The sequence below is a fragment of the Canis lupus genome, chromosome 5 (genome assembly GCF_011100685.1).
Source record: "Canis lupus familiaris isolate Mischka breed German Shepherd chromosome 5, alternate assembly UU_Cfam_GSD_1.0, whole genome shotgun sequence".
Classification (NCBI taxonomy): Eukaryota; Metazoa; Chordata; class Mammalia; order Carnivora; family Canidae; genus Canis; species Canis lupus.
The window spans coordinates 80,182,568-80,200,675 of NC_049226.1; the positions used below are offsets into that span (position 1 = coordinate 80,182,568).

The window sequence follows — 18,108 nt, forward strand, 5'->3', positions numbered from 1 at the left end:
AAAGAACTCTTAAAATATCTGAGTGACAACGAAGAGCCAACCAGAATGGAGAAAGAATGTTCCAGACAGAGGGCACATCTTGACACTTAAACATCGGTGTCAGGTTGTGGAATAGAAACTTAATTTCGGAGGAAGGTCCTAAAAGCTAGTGAGCCAAGAACCTGGTAACGAGGGTGACAGGGTAGATGGGAGTTAGAAAGGTAGGCAAGGACCAGGTCAAGCTCTGAAATCACTTTTCATTACATGTAGCTATATTTATCTGTATTATATTTGTGTTGATTTCCATGTTGGAATGTGAAATGTTCACAGAGACAGGTGTATTTAATACACAAACCACCTAATATTATCAAGTAAATATGAACTGAGATCTGTCCTCTTGCTTCATGTAAAAGGGCTGGGTTCAAAAAATCAAATCAACAAATATGAGTGGATTATTGGCACTCATCAGTGACAGTGTGGAAGGTTTTATAAAGTGAAGGCTTACAAGGGCACTTCCAGATAGCGATGGCATATTCAACCAAAGTAAGTCAGATATTTCCTAGCATGAGACAAGCCAATTGGTATTTCTTGAGCACACTCTGTGTGCCAGGCAATCTAATAGGTGCTTTACCTATAATACCACAATGGCCCACTAAACAACTGAATGTCAAAAGCACTTGAATGTTAAGGAACTGGCTCAAGACTGCACTCTTAGCAGAAGAATGGCAACTATACACTGGTCTGTCTGCCTCCAAAGGCCACACAATCCCCCATTTTGCCATGTATCACTCACAGTGATCAAAAACTAGCCTGTATGAATCATATCACTTGTAAACAACTCCTTCTCTTCCTGTATGAAATGACATGTGGGACAAGATGATCTCAAAAATCGTTCTTACCTCTAACATTCTGTGATTTTGTGAGTCTATTATATTGGCAGGGACTGATCACTTCCATTCTTGCAAACCTCTGCACTTAGAAATTTCCTCCTCCATAAACAGCAGTTGCCACCCATCAATGAGAAATGCTTCCTTCCACCAAGAAATAAGATTCTTGCCTATACTTTCTGAACACCAGAGAAAGCAAATCAATTTCCCCCTGCTGGTAAAGGGAGCACAATAATGGGGATTAGATCATGCTCCCTTGCTCAGCAAGGAGTCTACTTCTCCCTCTCCTTCTGCTCCTCCCTCCCCACCCCCCGCTCAGTGCTCTCTCTCTCTCTCTCTCTATCCCCCCCTTAAATAAATAAATAAATAAATAAATAAATAAATAAATAAATAAATAAATAAATCTTTTTAAAAAAATAAGTAATGGGGGTCAGTATTAGTTGATAATGTTTCACTCCCATTTATTTCCTATTCACTAAATGACTATGAACCATGCGAGAGTCATTCTCAACAGTATTTGTACATTGACACACTATGATGTGGAAATTTATAGATGAACTCTAAGTACTGCTCTCAGTGGCTCAATCTGCAAATGTCAGGATTTCCCACCCCTCTATGTCAGGCTCCTCTTCTTCAGTTCCAAGTCAAACAGCAGCAAACACAAAATTTGCTTCCAAGAGCAAAACTGTTTCTGGGGAGTAATGTTCTCTGCCTTATAGACTTCTCTACTGAAAAATAAAAGAATTAATGGCATATCTTAATTAAGTCAGTAAGTCAAGCTTCCAGATTTGGTGTGTAGCTAGCTAATCATGTCTCCTTGAATATTAAACAAGTTAGACTTATTTTAATATTCTGGAACAAAAATTAAATATTTGAGTATTAGGAATCATTATTTGTAATGTATTAAATTATCAAGAATAGCATACATCATAAAGAAAGAATCAGTTCTGGCTATTCCATAAGGCAATACTATGACTAAAAAATCCAGCATTCCTTTTGGGTACTGCTTTCCTTTATGTGTAGAGCAGATTTTCTATGCTCTGGGAAAATACTCTGAGTCTTCCAAGTCACCATTTGTGGTAAATAGTTGCTATTTTTGGCTGCTCAGCATCCTGCATGTAGGTTTTCCTTCATAAATCACTCTAGTTCAATCCTATAGGCCAGTGGTTCACATGGTTCGAGCAGATTCTACTCTCAGATTCAGAAGCAGGCATTGATACCTTGCCAATCAGCATATTCTATCCTTCTAATAACAGTGATGGGCACATAACCCAAGTCTAATCAAACTTAATACCCATTTTGTTCCTGGAGAGTTCAAGATAAAGATGCTCTCTTTCCCTGAAAATATAAGTCTGCCTGGAACTGTTGGGAACCAACCTGCCAACACAAGTTAGAGTTTACTGGAGTACAAACCAACATAGGAGAGCAGAGTAAAGGCAGAGAAAGTTTGCTAAGTGTTGGTGACCAAACCTGAACTTCTGGATCCACCTGTACCTAAGCCTACTTGAACTTTTCAGGTAGTTGAGCCATACATTTCTTTTTCACTTATGTAAGTTTGTGTTTTACAGTGTTTGCAACCAAAAAAAAATTTTTAATATCCCGAATTATACTACAATGTTAATTTAATATCCTTCCATTGTAAAAATTTCACAATAATCAACCAAGTTTGTCTATAAAACAGATAGACGAGTAAGATCATGGCAAATAGTAATCTTTTTCTATCCAAAGAAAATTTGTTTTATAGAATTACTCTAGAAGGAACTGCATAGGAGTATTTACATTCCTATCTCTAGCAGCAGAAGAAAATTATATGGTTATCTGTTCTTTAAAAAAGAAGTTCCTCTATCTCAACTGCATTTTCACTTTTAAGGTCACCAACACAGTTTCTAAGAAAGTTCCAAATTATGTATACATCATCCGATGTAAGAACAGAAAATCTTCTGACTAGACCACATATGCTTTGTCTCTAAGTAATTGTACAATGTGGCACAATCTGTTTTTCAGTCTTCTAGGAACCAGAATACTACAGACCATTGATCACCAGTAAGTTTAATGGTAAAAACAACCTGAATCTGGTGGCCTTAACAAGTGGTGAGATCACAGTTCATTTGGAGAAAGAAGGGCTGATAGAGAAATATAAAGTTAATACATAGTGCTATGAAGGCAAATCCCATGTAGCCCAACCAAAGAAATGTTTTAGGAAATAATGTAGAGAAAAGGTGGGAAAAGCAGTGGATATAAACTAATTAACATTAAAAAGGTCAAGAGATGACAATAATGACATCATGCATTTATTAAGAATGACTCATTCTCCAAAAGCCACAAAGCACGTTGCCAACTCTTAGATCAAATAATGATAGCCACCAGTAACAATGAAAGGCACAGTTGTTATTTCTCCCGTATTACACTCAGTTTTTCAAGGTTAGCCCAGTAGAGGCATGTGTTGTGGAATATCTCTGCTGAAACATTAAAAGACAACCACTGGGGATCCCTGGGTGGCGCAGCGGTTTAGCGCCTGCCTTTGGCCTGGGCGCGATCCTGGAGACCCGGGATCGAATCCCACATGAGGCTCCCGGTGCATGGAGCCTGCTTCTCCCTCTGCCTGTGTCTCTGCCTCTCTCTCTCTCTCTCTCACTGTGTGACTATCATAAATAAATAAAAATTAAAAAAAAAAAGACAACCACTGGAACAAAACATGACATAAAAGAAAATATCAATCCACACGAGAGGAATCTATTTTGTGCAACAATTATTATGGTGTATAAATGATGTAAAATGTTTTAATGTACTGCAATTGTATATTCTATAGTGAAGAGAAGGAACTGCCACCATTTAAGAAGTACTATTTTTATAAAGTAATATTAAAAGTTTTGGGACATTAACTTAATTAAGATCATAGTTTACTGACCTAAAAGGAAGTGCTTACTCTGGGGGAGAAAAGTAACATACAAATTAATGCAGAAAACCTCATAATGGGAAATGTAGTTAGCATAAAGGTACATATGATCAAGCTTCCATGAAACAAAGGTGAGCTACTGTGTCTACCCTGTAGTTCAGAGCAGAATAAGAATACACATAGGGCTCCTGAGAAGGAAATTGTTTACTTGAACACCAATTTTCCAGAACCATCTTGGTACCACCTTACATATAGTAAAATGGAAAAGCTGTGTGACAAGATTGAAATGATGAAATCCTGACATTCGTGCTATGAGATAAAATTGGAAGCAATGATCACTGAAGAAAGATGGTTTGAAATAGATATAAATGAGGTTATTAGGATGCCCAAGACGATAGCCAATGGAGAGCTGTTACCAAGAAGGATCATTAAAGGTGATTTGTGGGAACAGCCCAAGTTTGAAATAGCATGACTGTCAAATTCAGTGGGCCCAAATAGTTCAACAAAGCTTAGATTTTATTTGTTTGTCAACCAACTTATTTTTATGAAATATTTAAAAACACTACCTTAAGCATCACCTAGTAACATTTTTAAACTAATATTTTAAAATTAATTAAAAGCACTAGTCCCCATGTACTTTAGAAACCACATCACTATTTGACTACTATCTATTGTAACTTTTTAGTGACCATTTGATTAAATTTTGAAACACCAAGAAAATGTTTATCCCATTCTCACAGCCTAAACATATCCTCAAATTCTATCCTGGCTGGCTCAGTCAGTGGAGCATGTGACTCTTGATCTTAGGGTTGCAACCTTGAGCTCTACATTGGGATAGAGATTACCTAAAAATAAAATCTTTAAAAAAAATAAGGTACATAGAAAGCTACTATCTATAACTTAACTTAAAAACACATTTACAAGGGCAATGTAAACTCAGAGGAGGTACCATTGATCTCACAAAGTGAATTCTCAATTATTAGAGGATTTTAATATCATTGTTAAGGAACAGTCTAAATACTGTTGAAGAAAGAACAAGTTTACATTCTATTTTCTGGTGGCCTTGGTAGGGCATTGTTATCCCTGCAGGCCCTGAAGGGCATCATCTTCATCTTATGTACAAAGAACACAAATCCAATGTATCAGCTATGGCCCATTCAGGATTCACAGCTTAGATCCAGATCCATAGCCTCTCGTATTTGTAATTCATTTTGCTTCCCTAATTTTGAGGCCCCGGGACCAGGTATCATTCTCAGACCCAGGCACTACTCCAGTCTACAACCTTCACCCCTAAGTAATCCTGAGTTTGTCCAGGTAGTTGGACCAGCCTTCTGTCCACACTTTAAGCACTACCGTGTCTCTAGAATGCCTGTCTGAGATCCAGACATCATGACTGGTTCTCAACAGCACCTCTCCCTGATGTCTAAAACTTCCTTCCATAGTCCTAGTACTGATTCTGGTTCTTCATCAAATGAGGCAGCCTGGAATCAAAACATAAAAAGTGGCCAGGAGCATTTGAGGCAAAGAGATCAGCATGGAAGATGCTCCAACATGAAAGAGACTCAACATGCTTGAGGAACTGCAGGGAGATCACACAGTCCATTTAACAAGGTAACTTCTAAAATAATAATAGTAATAATATCCGACCTGAACCACCTATACTCATGGACCTGACATTAAGATGTTTGAAATCCCCAAGAATCCAGTGTTATTTTATGGTACAAAACACTTCCCAAAGCAAAAAATCATGAACTTATATATTTTTGTAAATGTTTTTTAAAGAACTTTCACCACAAGAATTTAAGCAAAGTGGGTTTGGCTTTTTGTTTGTTTGTTTTTTAATCAGGAAGATTCAACTCCATTTTCAAAGCATTCTAGTTAATTGTAGTTTAAAAGTATGTATGTATTGTAGTTATCTCTCACTGAATTATAATGTATCCAAAACTTAATTGCATACAACAACAATCAGAGAATTTCCAATATAAGGGAATCACTAAACATTTTAGGAAAATCAACACCACAAAATAAAAGTATCAAACAGAAGAAGAATTGATACATGAAGAAGTTGAAATCCTCTATATTGCTTGACATAGTAAAATTGTATGGCTACTCTGTAAACCTTTTTCACAAGTTGCTCAAAATGTTAAACCTAGAGTTAACATATGGTAATATGACCCAGAAACTTTTTAAAAAATATTTTATTTATTTATTCATAGAGACACAGAGAGAGATAAATGCAGAGACACAGGCAGAGGGAGAAGCAAGAAGCAGGCTCTATGCAGGGAGCCTGATGTGGGACTCGATCCCGGGTCTCCAGGATCACACTCCAGGTTGCAGGCAGCACTAAACCGCTGCACCATTGGGGCTGCCCTGACCCAGAAATTTTATTCCTAGATATATTCCCATGAAAACTGAAAACATGAGTCAACACAAAAACTTATAAATGTTCACAGCAATATTATTCATAATAGCCAAATGGATAAATAAAATGTAGTAAAGTCATACAATGGAACACTATTAAGCAATAAAAAGGAATGAAGTTTTACTTCATACTACAACATGGATGGAACTTGAAAATATTAACATAAAAAGTCAGTCTTTAAGATTAAATATTATACATATATACACACATATAAATATACATATATATATGACAGAACATTGCACTCACAAAATAAGAGCAGGAAACAAAGAATAAAAACAAATTGGAAAGAAAACAAATTGGAGATGAAATAAAGAAAAATTTGTGACTGAGACAAAAAGATCAATGGACTAGAATAGAGATCCTTGAAATAGACCTACATAAATATAGTCAATTGATCTTTGACAAAACAGAAAAGCCAATATCATGGAGAAAACATAGTTTCTTCAACAAAATGTGCTGAAACAAATGAATATCTACATGCAAATACATAAATCTATAACTTTCACAAAAATTAACTCAAAATAGATCACAGACCTAAATGTGCAATGCAAACTATAAAACTCCTAGAAGATAATCTAGGATAAAAATCAAGATAACCTAAGGAATGAAGGTACCTTTTTATTTTTTTTTTTTAATTTTTATTTATTTATGATAGTCACAGAGAGAGAGAGAGGCAGAGACACAGGCAGAGGGGGAAGCAGGCTCCATGCACCGGGAGCCCAACGTGGGATTTGATCCCGGGTCTCCAGGATCACGCCCTGGGCCAAAGGCAGGCGCCAAACCGCTGTGCCATCCAGGGATCCCAAGGTACATTTTTAGATACAACATGAAAGGCACAATCCATGAAAGAAATAATGGATAAGCTGAACTTTATTAAAATTTAGATCTCATGATCTGAGAAAGATGTATCAATAAAATGAGAAGACAGGCCACAGACTAGGAAAAAAATGTTTGTAAGAGAAACATTTGGGCTCCAAGCCCCTGCATTGCTCAGTCAGTTGAGCATCTGATTCTTGATTTTGACTTAAGTCATGATCTCAGGGTCGTGAGGGAGAGCCCTCCCTGCTCAGCAGGGATTCTGCTTCTCTCTCTGCTCTCTTTGTCTCTCTTTCTCTCTCTCTCTCTCCTTCTTCTTTACTTCCTCCTCCTCTCCCTCTGCCCTTTCCACTCATATTCTCTCTAAAAGACATAAATAAATCTTTAAGAAAAAAAGACACATCTTAAAAAGGACTATTATCCAAAATAAAGAACTTAAAAGCCAAAAACAGGAAGACAACCCAATTAAAAATGAGTGACCTTGACACCTCACCAAAAAAAGATATATAGATGGCATTAAGCATATGAAAAGATGCTTGTATAATATTCCATACCAATGTAAGTTATAATAAAATATCACTACACACCTGTGTAGTGGTGGCCAAAATTTAGAACACTGACAAAAGTAAATGCTGGCAAGGATGCAGACCAACAAGAGCTTTCATTCATTCCTGATGAGAACACAAAATGGTATAGTCACATTGGAAGACAATTTAGAAATTTCTTATAACACTAAACATACTCTTATCACACAACCAAGCAGCCTCACTCTTTGTTATTTACCCACATAAAAATTATCTGCACACATATGTTTTAGTATCTTTATTCTTAAGTGCCAAAACTTGGAAGCAATCATGATGTCCTTCCATGGGTGTATGGATAAATAAACTGAGATACATCCATACAATACAATATTATTTAGTACTAAAAAGAAATGAGCTTTCAAGCTATGACAAGACATTAAAAAATTTAAATGCATATTACTAAGTGAAAGAAGGCAATCTGAAAAGGCTACATACTCTGATTCTAATTATATGACATTCTAGAAAAGGCAAAACTATGGGGACTATGAAAAGATCAGTGGTTGCCAGGGGTTGGAAGGTAAGGGAAAGAAAAGTAGAGAGAGTGTTAGGGTAGTGAATGTACTTTGGGTAATATCATATTACTTTACTTTAATATATTCCATATTTTGTATATTAATATAATTATATATAATTATATATAATATATAATACATACAGAATTTATTATTAAAATTACATTTATACAGTATATACTACTATAATAACATAGTAATGGATATATGTCACTATACATTTGTCCAAATCCATAAAATGTACAATACCAAGAGTGAACCTCAAAGTAAACTATGGACTTTGAGTGAGGAGGATGTGTCACTGTAGTTTCATCATTTGTAAGATGTACCTCTCTGGTGGGGGATTTGATAATAGCAGAGGCTATGCACATGTTGAGGGCAGGAGTTATATGGGAAATCTCTATACCTTCCCCTCAATTTTATTGTGAACCAAAAACTGCTCTTACAAAAATAAAGTCTATTAAAAACCAGTGAAATTAAATCCTCATTATGTGATCTAATATCAAAGTAGACAAAGCTAAAAATTAAAATTGTCAACTGGAAAGTATAGCCAAACACAGCATACCACGCCATAAAAGCTTCAGAAATTAAGGAAGAAACAAGAAGATTTGAAAGATCCAGAAATTCTAAATTTGTCTGACAGGAGTGAAGGAAGAACAGAAAAGAGTCACATGGGTGGGGGACAAAACACACACACACACACACACACACACACACATAAATACATGCACACAAGTCTGGCAATTTTTCATAATGTCAAAGTTAAAATACAAATCCTAGGGGCACCTGGATGGCTCAGTCAGTCTGCCTTCGGGATCAGGTTATGATTTTGGGGTCCTGGGATCCAGGCTTCCTGCTCAGTGAGGAGTCTGCTTCTCCCTCTTCCTCTGCCCCTCCTCCCCACTCATGCTCTCTCTCTCAAACAAATATTTTATTAAGATACAAATTCTTTTTTTTTTAAGATTTTATTTATTTATTCATGAGAGACACAGAGAGAGAGAGAGAGAGAGAGAGGCAGGGACACAGGCAGAGGGAGAAGCAGGCTCCATGCAGGGAGCCTGACGTGGGACTCGATCCTGGGTCTCCAGGATCAGGCCTTGGGCTGAAGGCGGTGCTATACCGCTGGGCCCCCCAGCCTGCCCTAAGATACAAATTCTAAAAGATTCCAGAGAAAATTCTGCTACCATACGAACATTATCTATACATGTGCCACAAAAGATGCCTTGATTTAAGAGCAGCTCTAGCAGTTCCACTCCATTTGTCCTTAGACCAACTATTCCAGAGAAGACTCTCCAAGACTCAACACACCTGGGTACCCAGAGCCATTTGGGTAAGGTTAGCACCCTGTGTTCCTTTAGCCCTAATATGCCTCTCCACATAGAGAATATGAAGAGTGCCTATCATATGCCAGGTGCTAGGCAACAATGATAGCTCTCTTCTCTATCTTCTCCTTTTCCTAAACCTCCTGGAATACAGTATACAAAGACTACATGGATCACACCTCTGGGTTGTTTCCCAGAGAGACGAAGAACCTTGAGTATTTATCTATTGACTTCCAAACCTTATTGATTGAGGGGTTCATTTTGGAAGTAACAACTATATAGAATACCCAGTCTGGTCTGCACAAAGGCTAAGAATACCATCGCACAGCTAGAGAATGTGCTTAAGCACAGAGAGGCAGGAAGCTTGCCCTATGGATAGTAACTGTCCACAAGTGACCTCTGGGACAGCTGGAGGGATTTGGGTAGATGAATGCATCATATAAAATCAGCCCAGAGGTCACACTTCTGATATAATGTAGAAACACAGGGAGCATTCTTGCTAAAATTAAGCACAAAGAAGCTCAGAGGCATCACCATATTTAACACTATCTTGGACCAGCACAAACTAGAGAGAGAAATTAGAGGCATAAGACTGAAAAGAGGCAAACCTATCTCTATTTTGAGATGATATGATTTTGTATCTGTAAACTCAATAAATCAACTAAAATACCACAACAAAATATGATATAATTCAGTAAGGTGGCAGGATGTAGAATTAGTTAAAAAGAAATCAATACATTCTATATAATAAAACACAGTTAAAAGATACAATGGAGGAAAGAACCTATTCACAGTTAGGAACAAGCTTAATAAGAAATGTGCAAACCAAATGACAGGAGGAAAAGAGACATACTACCAAAGGATAAACAATAGTATGAAAAAGAAATGCTATATTCTTGGAAAGGAAGACTTAAAGTCAATTCTCCTTTAATTAATTTAATGCAATCTAATAAAATACCAGTGGGGTTTTGTTTTTTTACCCTATAGAACTAGACAAATTGATCCTAAATTCATATAGAAAAATAAATTTTACAAGAGCCAAGAAAACTCTGATAAAAGGAAATTATGTAAGAATTGACCTACTAGCTATCAAAACACACTAATTAAAAGTGTATAATTGGTGACTGAAGAGACAGGCCAGTGAACAAAATAGAATGTTTATAGACAGGCCAAAATGAACAGGAGATTATATTATAAAGATGACATTTCGAATTACTGAGATGAAGAAGGACATTTTAATAAATGTCAGGATGGCTGAGTAGCAGTCTGGGAAAAGATAAAGTTGGTTCCCTACTTCACACTGCATGCAAAAACTGCAAAGGATTAAAGCTAAAAAATGAAATACTAAAATAAAGTGAGGAAATCCAGAAGTTAGACTGTAAAATTCAAAGACAATATAAGAATTTGATTGAATAAGAATCCAAACCTTATACATGCCCCCAAAACCACCAAGTAACCACAATACCAAAAGCAGTATAAGCAAAATTAAAAGTCCAGTGACTAATCCTGGAGGGGAAGAATTAACATTTTTATTATAAAAACTGATCTCCCTTTATGATTTATAAAGATTGTTTTTCATAAAGATCATAATTTATAAAGATTACCTAGAATTCAAGAAGAAACGATCAACAACCCAAAATAAAAATGGACAAAGGACATGCACATACTCAGTAAAAAAAAAAAAAAAAAAAAAACATACAAATAGCCATTAAGCTTACGAAAAAGTCTCAATCTGCTCATGGTAAGATAATCAAAACTACAAGGAGATACCATTTATTACTTAACACATTGGCAAAAATTACAATTTTGACAACTCTTAATGCTGGAGTACAGAGGGTACATTGCTAATGGGCAAGTGAAATTGTATAACCCTCATGGAGAAGAATCCAGCTATCTCTACCAAAAATATAGATCCATTTATCCTTTGACCTAGAAATCCTACTTCCTGGAATCTATCCTGCAGACACATCTATACACATAAAAAATGGCATATGTATTTTGCTTAACATTATCCTCTCTAGTTCCATCCATGTTGTTGCAAATGGCAAGATTTTATTCTTTTTCATGGCTGAATAATGTTTATATATATATATATATTATCTTCTATATTGTACACCTGAAATAATTTAACACTATAAGTCAACTATAATGGAATTTAAAATTAAAATTTATAATTATAAATTTATAATTATAAAATTAAATGTATAAAATTCACATTCAGAAACCAAAAAAATGGCATAGGTAGATTATTCATTATAGTATTATTTGAAATAGCAAAAAAGTGGAAGTGAACCAACTGTCCATTAACAGAGTATTGGTTGAAGAAACCCTATGAATATATCCATACCACTGAATAAAAGTTTGATGACTATCTCAACCTACTGATGTAGAAAGCTCTTGAAAAAAAAGCAAGATACAAAGCAAGTTACATAATTTCGTACTTTTTCTATAACAAAGAAGGGGAAACAGAAATACATGTTTGCATTTGTTTTCCTTTGAATAAAGATAGAAGGGATAACCAGGAATCTAAGAGAAATTATTATCTATACAGAGAACAGACAAGAGGGAACAGGGATAAAAGCAAGAATTCTGAGTGCAACACTATATGATTCTTGTGTGTGTGAATTAAGTAAACATATTACCCATAGTAAGAAAATTTTTTGTTAAATAAAATATTTTTTTAAAAAAGAAATTTTTAGAAAATATTCCAGAGAGAAAAAACCACATATGAACATAAAGGCCTAAAAGGAAATAAGAATCAGGGAGCCTAGGTGGCTCATGGGTTAAGCGTCTGTCTTTAGCTCAGGACACGATCCCAGTCATGCATCAGGCTCCCTGTTCAGCAAGGAATCTTCTTCTCCCTCTCCCTCTACCCCTCCCTCTTGCTAGTACTCTCTCGCATGCACGCATGCTCTTTTTTCTCTCTCAAATAAATAAATAAAATCATTTTTTAAAAGATTTTATTTATTTTTTCATGAAAGACACAGAGAGAGAAAGGCAGAGACATAGGCAGAGGGAGAAGCAGGCTCCATGCAAGGAGCCCAATGTGGGACTCGATCTCAGGACTCTGGGATATTTGCCAAGAAGATATAACATATGAACTTTTGATTATGCCTAAAAATATAGCTATCCAGAATGAGTAGATACAATAGATGGACAAAAATTAAGAATATAGAATATTTGAATAATCTAATTAACAAGTTTGATGTAATAGATATAAAATAGAACATTGAACACATTAAAGAACATTCTTCTCAAAAAGTCAGGGACACTCACAAAAGAAAATTGATCACATATTAGGTAATGAAGAAAAAAATCTCATCAACTCCCATAAAGCAGAAATCATATAAGCCATATTGATTGGACCCATGAAATAAAATTAGGTTAATCATCAAAATGATAGCCAAAAAAAAAAAGCGTGGACTTAAAAACTGTAAAACTCCCTTGACAATAACTCTTATGTTTAAGAGAAAATCAATATAGAACCTATAAACTATTTAAAAATGAATGACAAGACCATTATAAAACCTGTAGGATTTAGGTAAAATGATACTTAGAAAAACTAAAATGCATCCATCAACCTTGCTCTATTTCTTGTTATTTTCCCCCAAGGAAACATTTCTACTGTGCACAGAGATATGCACAAGGTTTTTATTGCATCATAGTTAGTCATGGTTAACACTGATGGACACTTAGTTCTTTCCAGATCTTTTTAGCTCCATATTATGGAATATTATGCAACAGTTTAACAGAATAAATAGAGTTTAAGTATTGAAACAGAAAAATTTTCAAGACGTAATATTAAGTAATATTCTTTAAATCTAGACAAAAATTATAATAGTAATATACCTTTTATGTTAGAAAATCTCACAAAAATTAAAGCTAATGTATTTCTACTGGTATATATCTGTTCTACAGAGAAGAATGTCAGGAAGGATAGTGGCTGGCCAGAGGGCTACTATTAGGGAAGAGGGTAGATAAGAGGAATGATCAAGGGAACACTCAATTAACTGTACTGTTCAATTTTTTTTTTACAACATGAGAGTATTTATATAAAATTTGTATAGTAGAGAAAGAAAAGTTATCTAAGTGAATTATTCTAGAATGATCACATAGGATTCTTCTCTTACAGACAAATTTGGCAGGCACCATTTATTCAGCTTACATAATTTTTGCTCAGGCAAGTTTTGCCTACGCAAATTTTTATTGATAAAGATAGCCCTTTTTTTTTCTTTTACCATATAGAATCTGGCAAAGCATTACATGATTTTCATTGATGTGTTTAGTTAGTTATATCATATCAGACTTCTAAATTATCAGACTAAAAAACAGCTAAGCTGGGAAGGGGCAGAAGCCTTAAGTAAAGCCCAATTTTACACACCCTATTTATTAAGAATCATGAGGATATCGTCTGCAGAATAAATCGTCAAACCCTTACATTCATCAATGTTAATATATTTTAAAGTCTGCATCCCATGATCATGTTAAAATACAAGGGTTTCTTTTAAGAGAAAATTCATCATTATCATTAACAGCACAAGACAGGAACCAAAATGTAGACTACAAACATAAGAACAAAGGAAGATGTTACATAATAAAGTAAAAAGTATGTACCTTATTTCTCTAACTGTACAACAAAATATTAAAATAACTCTTAGATATACTGGTTGTTAAATAGGGTGGTGGAAGGGTGAATAAGAAAGATACTCTAATTTAAACAAAATTAATAAAGAAATGTTCTGCATGGGTTTTTTTTCCCTGTTTCTACTTCTAATCATTTATCATGCAAATGAAAGCAGTAATGGAAAATGTAAAGAAAACAAATTCTGCAATATACTGAAACCCATATCCAGCAAGAGATAAGATTGAATATCAGAAGGAAGGGGTCTGAAAATTAGCTGTCTGTACAATAACTGGGAGGGAAAACTGTTTTATTTAGCCTGGAGGGATTTTTTTGTAGCAAACTGACTAAATTAAAATCCAGTCTATTAAATCCAGTATCATACTAGAAAATGCCTTTTCCTTGCACTTTTAGATAAATTTTCATTGATCTCATTTTACGCATGATTACATTTTTAATGAGTTGTGCAATATTTCCAGGCTAATTTTAAATCCCTTCTCTCCTCTTCTCCCCCCACCCCCACTTACTGCTTGCTGGATTAACATTTCTGATAAATTGTTGGACCAGAAAGAAGGAGCATTACCAAGATGAAATAAATTACTTCCATTTTTTTGCAGCTCTAAAGCGATAATAGGAGAATACAAATGCCCACTGTCTAATTATGCCACATCTTCCAATTCATTTTACAAAAACAATTATTTTATTTTTATGTAATAGGCATGTTACCTTGTATTCATCATAAATGACCCTGAACAGTGTATGGTCTATTACAATAAAAAAATTTTCACCCTAACACTGATCAGGTAAATTCATGACCATCTTAAAAGGAGCAACTTCATGAACTAAATAATATGGAGACAATTAGAAAATCTAAACACTAAGAAATAAGTTTTTTTTTTTTTAAGAATGACATTATTTAAAATCAACTTTCAAGCAGAATACAAAATAATACCATACATAAATGCTTTAAGAGACCATGAGAGTACCTTGAGTATAGTCTCACACTTTAGGAAAGTAAGGTCATTTTTCTCTATCAATATCTTCAGGCCTATCTGCAGGAAGAAAGATGATTTCATAGAAGCTACTGTAATTCCAGCCTCTACTTGAGAAAGAAAGTCAGAAAAACCACTGAAATTGGGGCCCATGACCAAGACCTTAGTAAGAGAGTTCCTAAATATCTGTGCTTCCCCCCATATTAGTTATTTTATGACTCTTTGATGCCTTGTGATGATTAGGAGCAAACTCTGTAAATAGATTAAAACTTTTAATTCAAAGAATGCAGTAACAAACAAGATAAAATTTAGTTCTAAAGTGCTTACAGAAGGGATGTCTGAGTGGCTCAGTAGTTAAGCGTCTGCCTTCAGCTCAGGGCATGATTCTGGAGCCCCAAGATCGAGTCCCACACCGGGCTCCCTGCATGGAGCCTGCTTCTCCCTCTGCCTACATCTCTGCCTCTCTTTCTCTGTGCCTCTCATGAACAAATAAAAACATCTTTAAAAAATACATAAAAAATAAAGTGCTTACAGGAGATACACCTAAAAAAATATGAACCTTGAAATACTGAAAATAAAAATGTAGGAACAGATTTGTTATACAAATACTAACTAGAAGAAAGCTGGTAATGTAGTAATTTTAGTGATTTTTATTAATTTTGGTATCAATGTAGAAAATAAAGCAAAAAGACTTAAATGGAAAAATCATATATATGATTTACATATATATTAAAATAAGTACATTGAATATTTATAGAAAAAATATATATACTTTTGATATATATACACACAATACATGTATGCACACGTGAATACACACACACACACACACGCATAGTAAATAGCTTGTATTCTTCTAACACAATATGGCTTCAAAACATAAAAATCAAAACTGACAGAATTATAAAGGGAAAATAATAGAGAAAGATTGAACATGCTAAATGGAGACACGGAAGATATTTTAAAAAGACACAATTGGGAGCACCTGGGTGGCTCAGTTGCATCTTGATTTCAGCTCAGGTCATGATCTCAGAGTCATGAGATTGAGTCCCACATCAGGCTCCACACTCACTGGGGAGTCCGCATGAGATTCTCTCTTTCCCTTTTGTTCTGCCCTCCTCCCCACATGCACACACACTCTCTCTCTCAAAAATAAATATTTTTTTAAAAATAAATAAAAAGACACAAATGAATGTATAAAGATGAAAACTACAATATGTGATGAAATTAACTGTATGAAATTAACAAGTGAATAAACAAAACAGAAAAAAAGATTAGTAAACTACAAGACAGCAATAGAAGCCATCCAAAATGAAACACAGACAGAAATAAAGACAGGAAAAAGAATTGACAAAGCATCAGTGAACGATGGGGCAAACTCATATGGCCAAATATGATGTATTTGGCATCCCTGAAAGGATGGGAAGGCAATACATATTTGAAGAAATAGTGACTGAAAATTGTCCTAGTTGGTTGAAAACCATAAATTTGTTTTGTGGGTGGCAGCAAGCATAAGGAGAGCATCATGAAGCTCTTAAGCATATTGCAAGAATATAAGATGGTGGGGTACTTCCTACCACTCCCAAATGCTACTCACTGCACTTTACCACATGCCAATCTTTGTACCTAATCGTGTCATTGCCAAGTCCTGCTTCTGGTACTTTCTGTCTCAACTGAAGGAGTCTTCAGAAAAAATGCTCTACTGTCAGCAGGTATTTAAGCAATCTCCCCTGCAGGTAAAGAACTTTGGCATCTAACTGTGCTACAACAGTAGGATCCACACATACTGGGTATATAGAGACTTGGCCACTGTGGGCACTGTCACTCAGGGTTATCATGATGTGGGGGCCCAGTACAGCACCCAGGCCCATTCAATCCAGATCATAAACCTGGAAGAGATCATGGCCAGTCAGTGGTCAAGCAGTTCCACAACTCCAAGATCAAGTTCCTACCACCCACATGGGGTCTTGAGTTGACAGCACAGACCAAGCTTCGCCACCAAAAGCCCCAGCACCTTCTTTTGGATGCACGGCCCTCCCCATCCACACATCTGACCAAGTAAACTCATAGGGACAAAAAAATCCAAGAATTCCTATGAATCCCAAGGACAAAAAGCATGAAGAAAATTAAGGCACATCATAATCAAAAAGCTTAGAGTCAGTGATAAAGAAAAAATGTGAAAAACAACCATAGGGGCAAAATAGAGACATATTACATGCAGAGGAATAAACATAAAGAGAACAACAGATTTCTAATTAAAGACAACATAAGCTACAAAATATTGTACTGAGATCTTTAAAATACTAACTGGGATAAAAAAAGGGAAAATAGACTTTTAAAAAATGAAGGTGAATAAAGACTTTCTGTAGACCTACAAAAACTGAAAAAAAATCAACTGCTAATAGACCTGCAGTACAATAAATAAAGCAAGTTCCCCAAACAGAATGAAAATTACCAGACAAAAAGTTACCAGATGGAAATTTCAATGTACACAAAGGGAGAGCACTGGAAATAGAAACTACAAAGGTAAATATAAACACTTGCTTTTTAATTTAAATCTCTTTAAAAGATTATCAGCTGGGGGATCCCTGGGTGGCTCAGCAGTTTAGCACCTGCCTTCGACCCAGGGCATAATCCTGGAGTCCTGGGATTGAGTCCCACATCAGGCTCCCTGCATGGAGCCTGCTTCTCCCTCTGCCTGTGTCTGCTTCTCTCTCTGTGTGTGTCTCTCATGAATAAATAAATAAAATCTTTAAAAGAAACAAAGATTATCAGCTGTTTGAAACAAAAATAATAGCAATGTACTGTAGGGATTTGAGCATATCTAAATATGAAATATGTTGACAATAGTTTAAAGGCCAGGAGAAAAAGAAGAAATAAAAATATATACCATTATAAAGTTCTTATACTCTAAGTGTACAGTATCACTTGAAGGTTGACTATGATATGTTAAAGCTGAACAATATACTCCCCAAAGCAACAAATAAAATAACATAACAGTTTTAACTGATAAGACAACAAAGGAGACAAAACAGAATCATAAAAATAATAAACTAATCCAAAAGAAAGCAGAA

At 35.3% G+C, this 18,108-nt stretch overlaps 1 pseudogene; it reads left to right on the forward strand.

Moving 5' to 3' along the window:
• The first annotated feature begins 16,559 nt into the window (after nucleotides 1-16,559).
• On the forward strand, nucleotides 16,560-17,088 carry LOC100682793 (annotated as a pseudogene).
• Nucleotides 17,089-18,108: the final 1,020 nt, after the last annotated feature.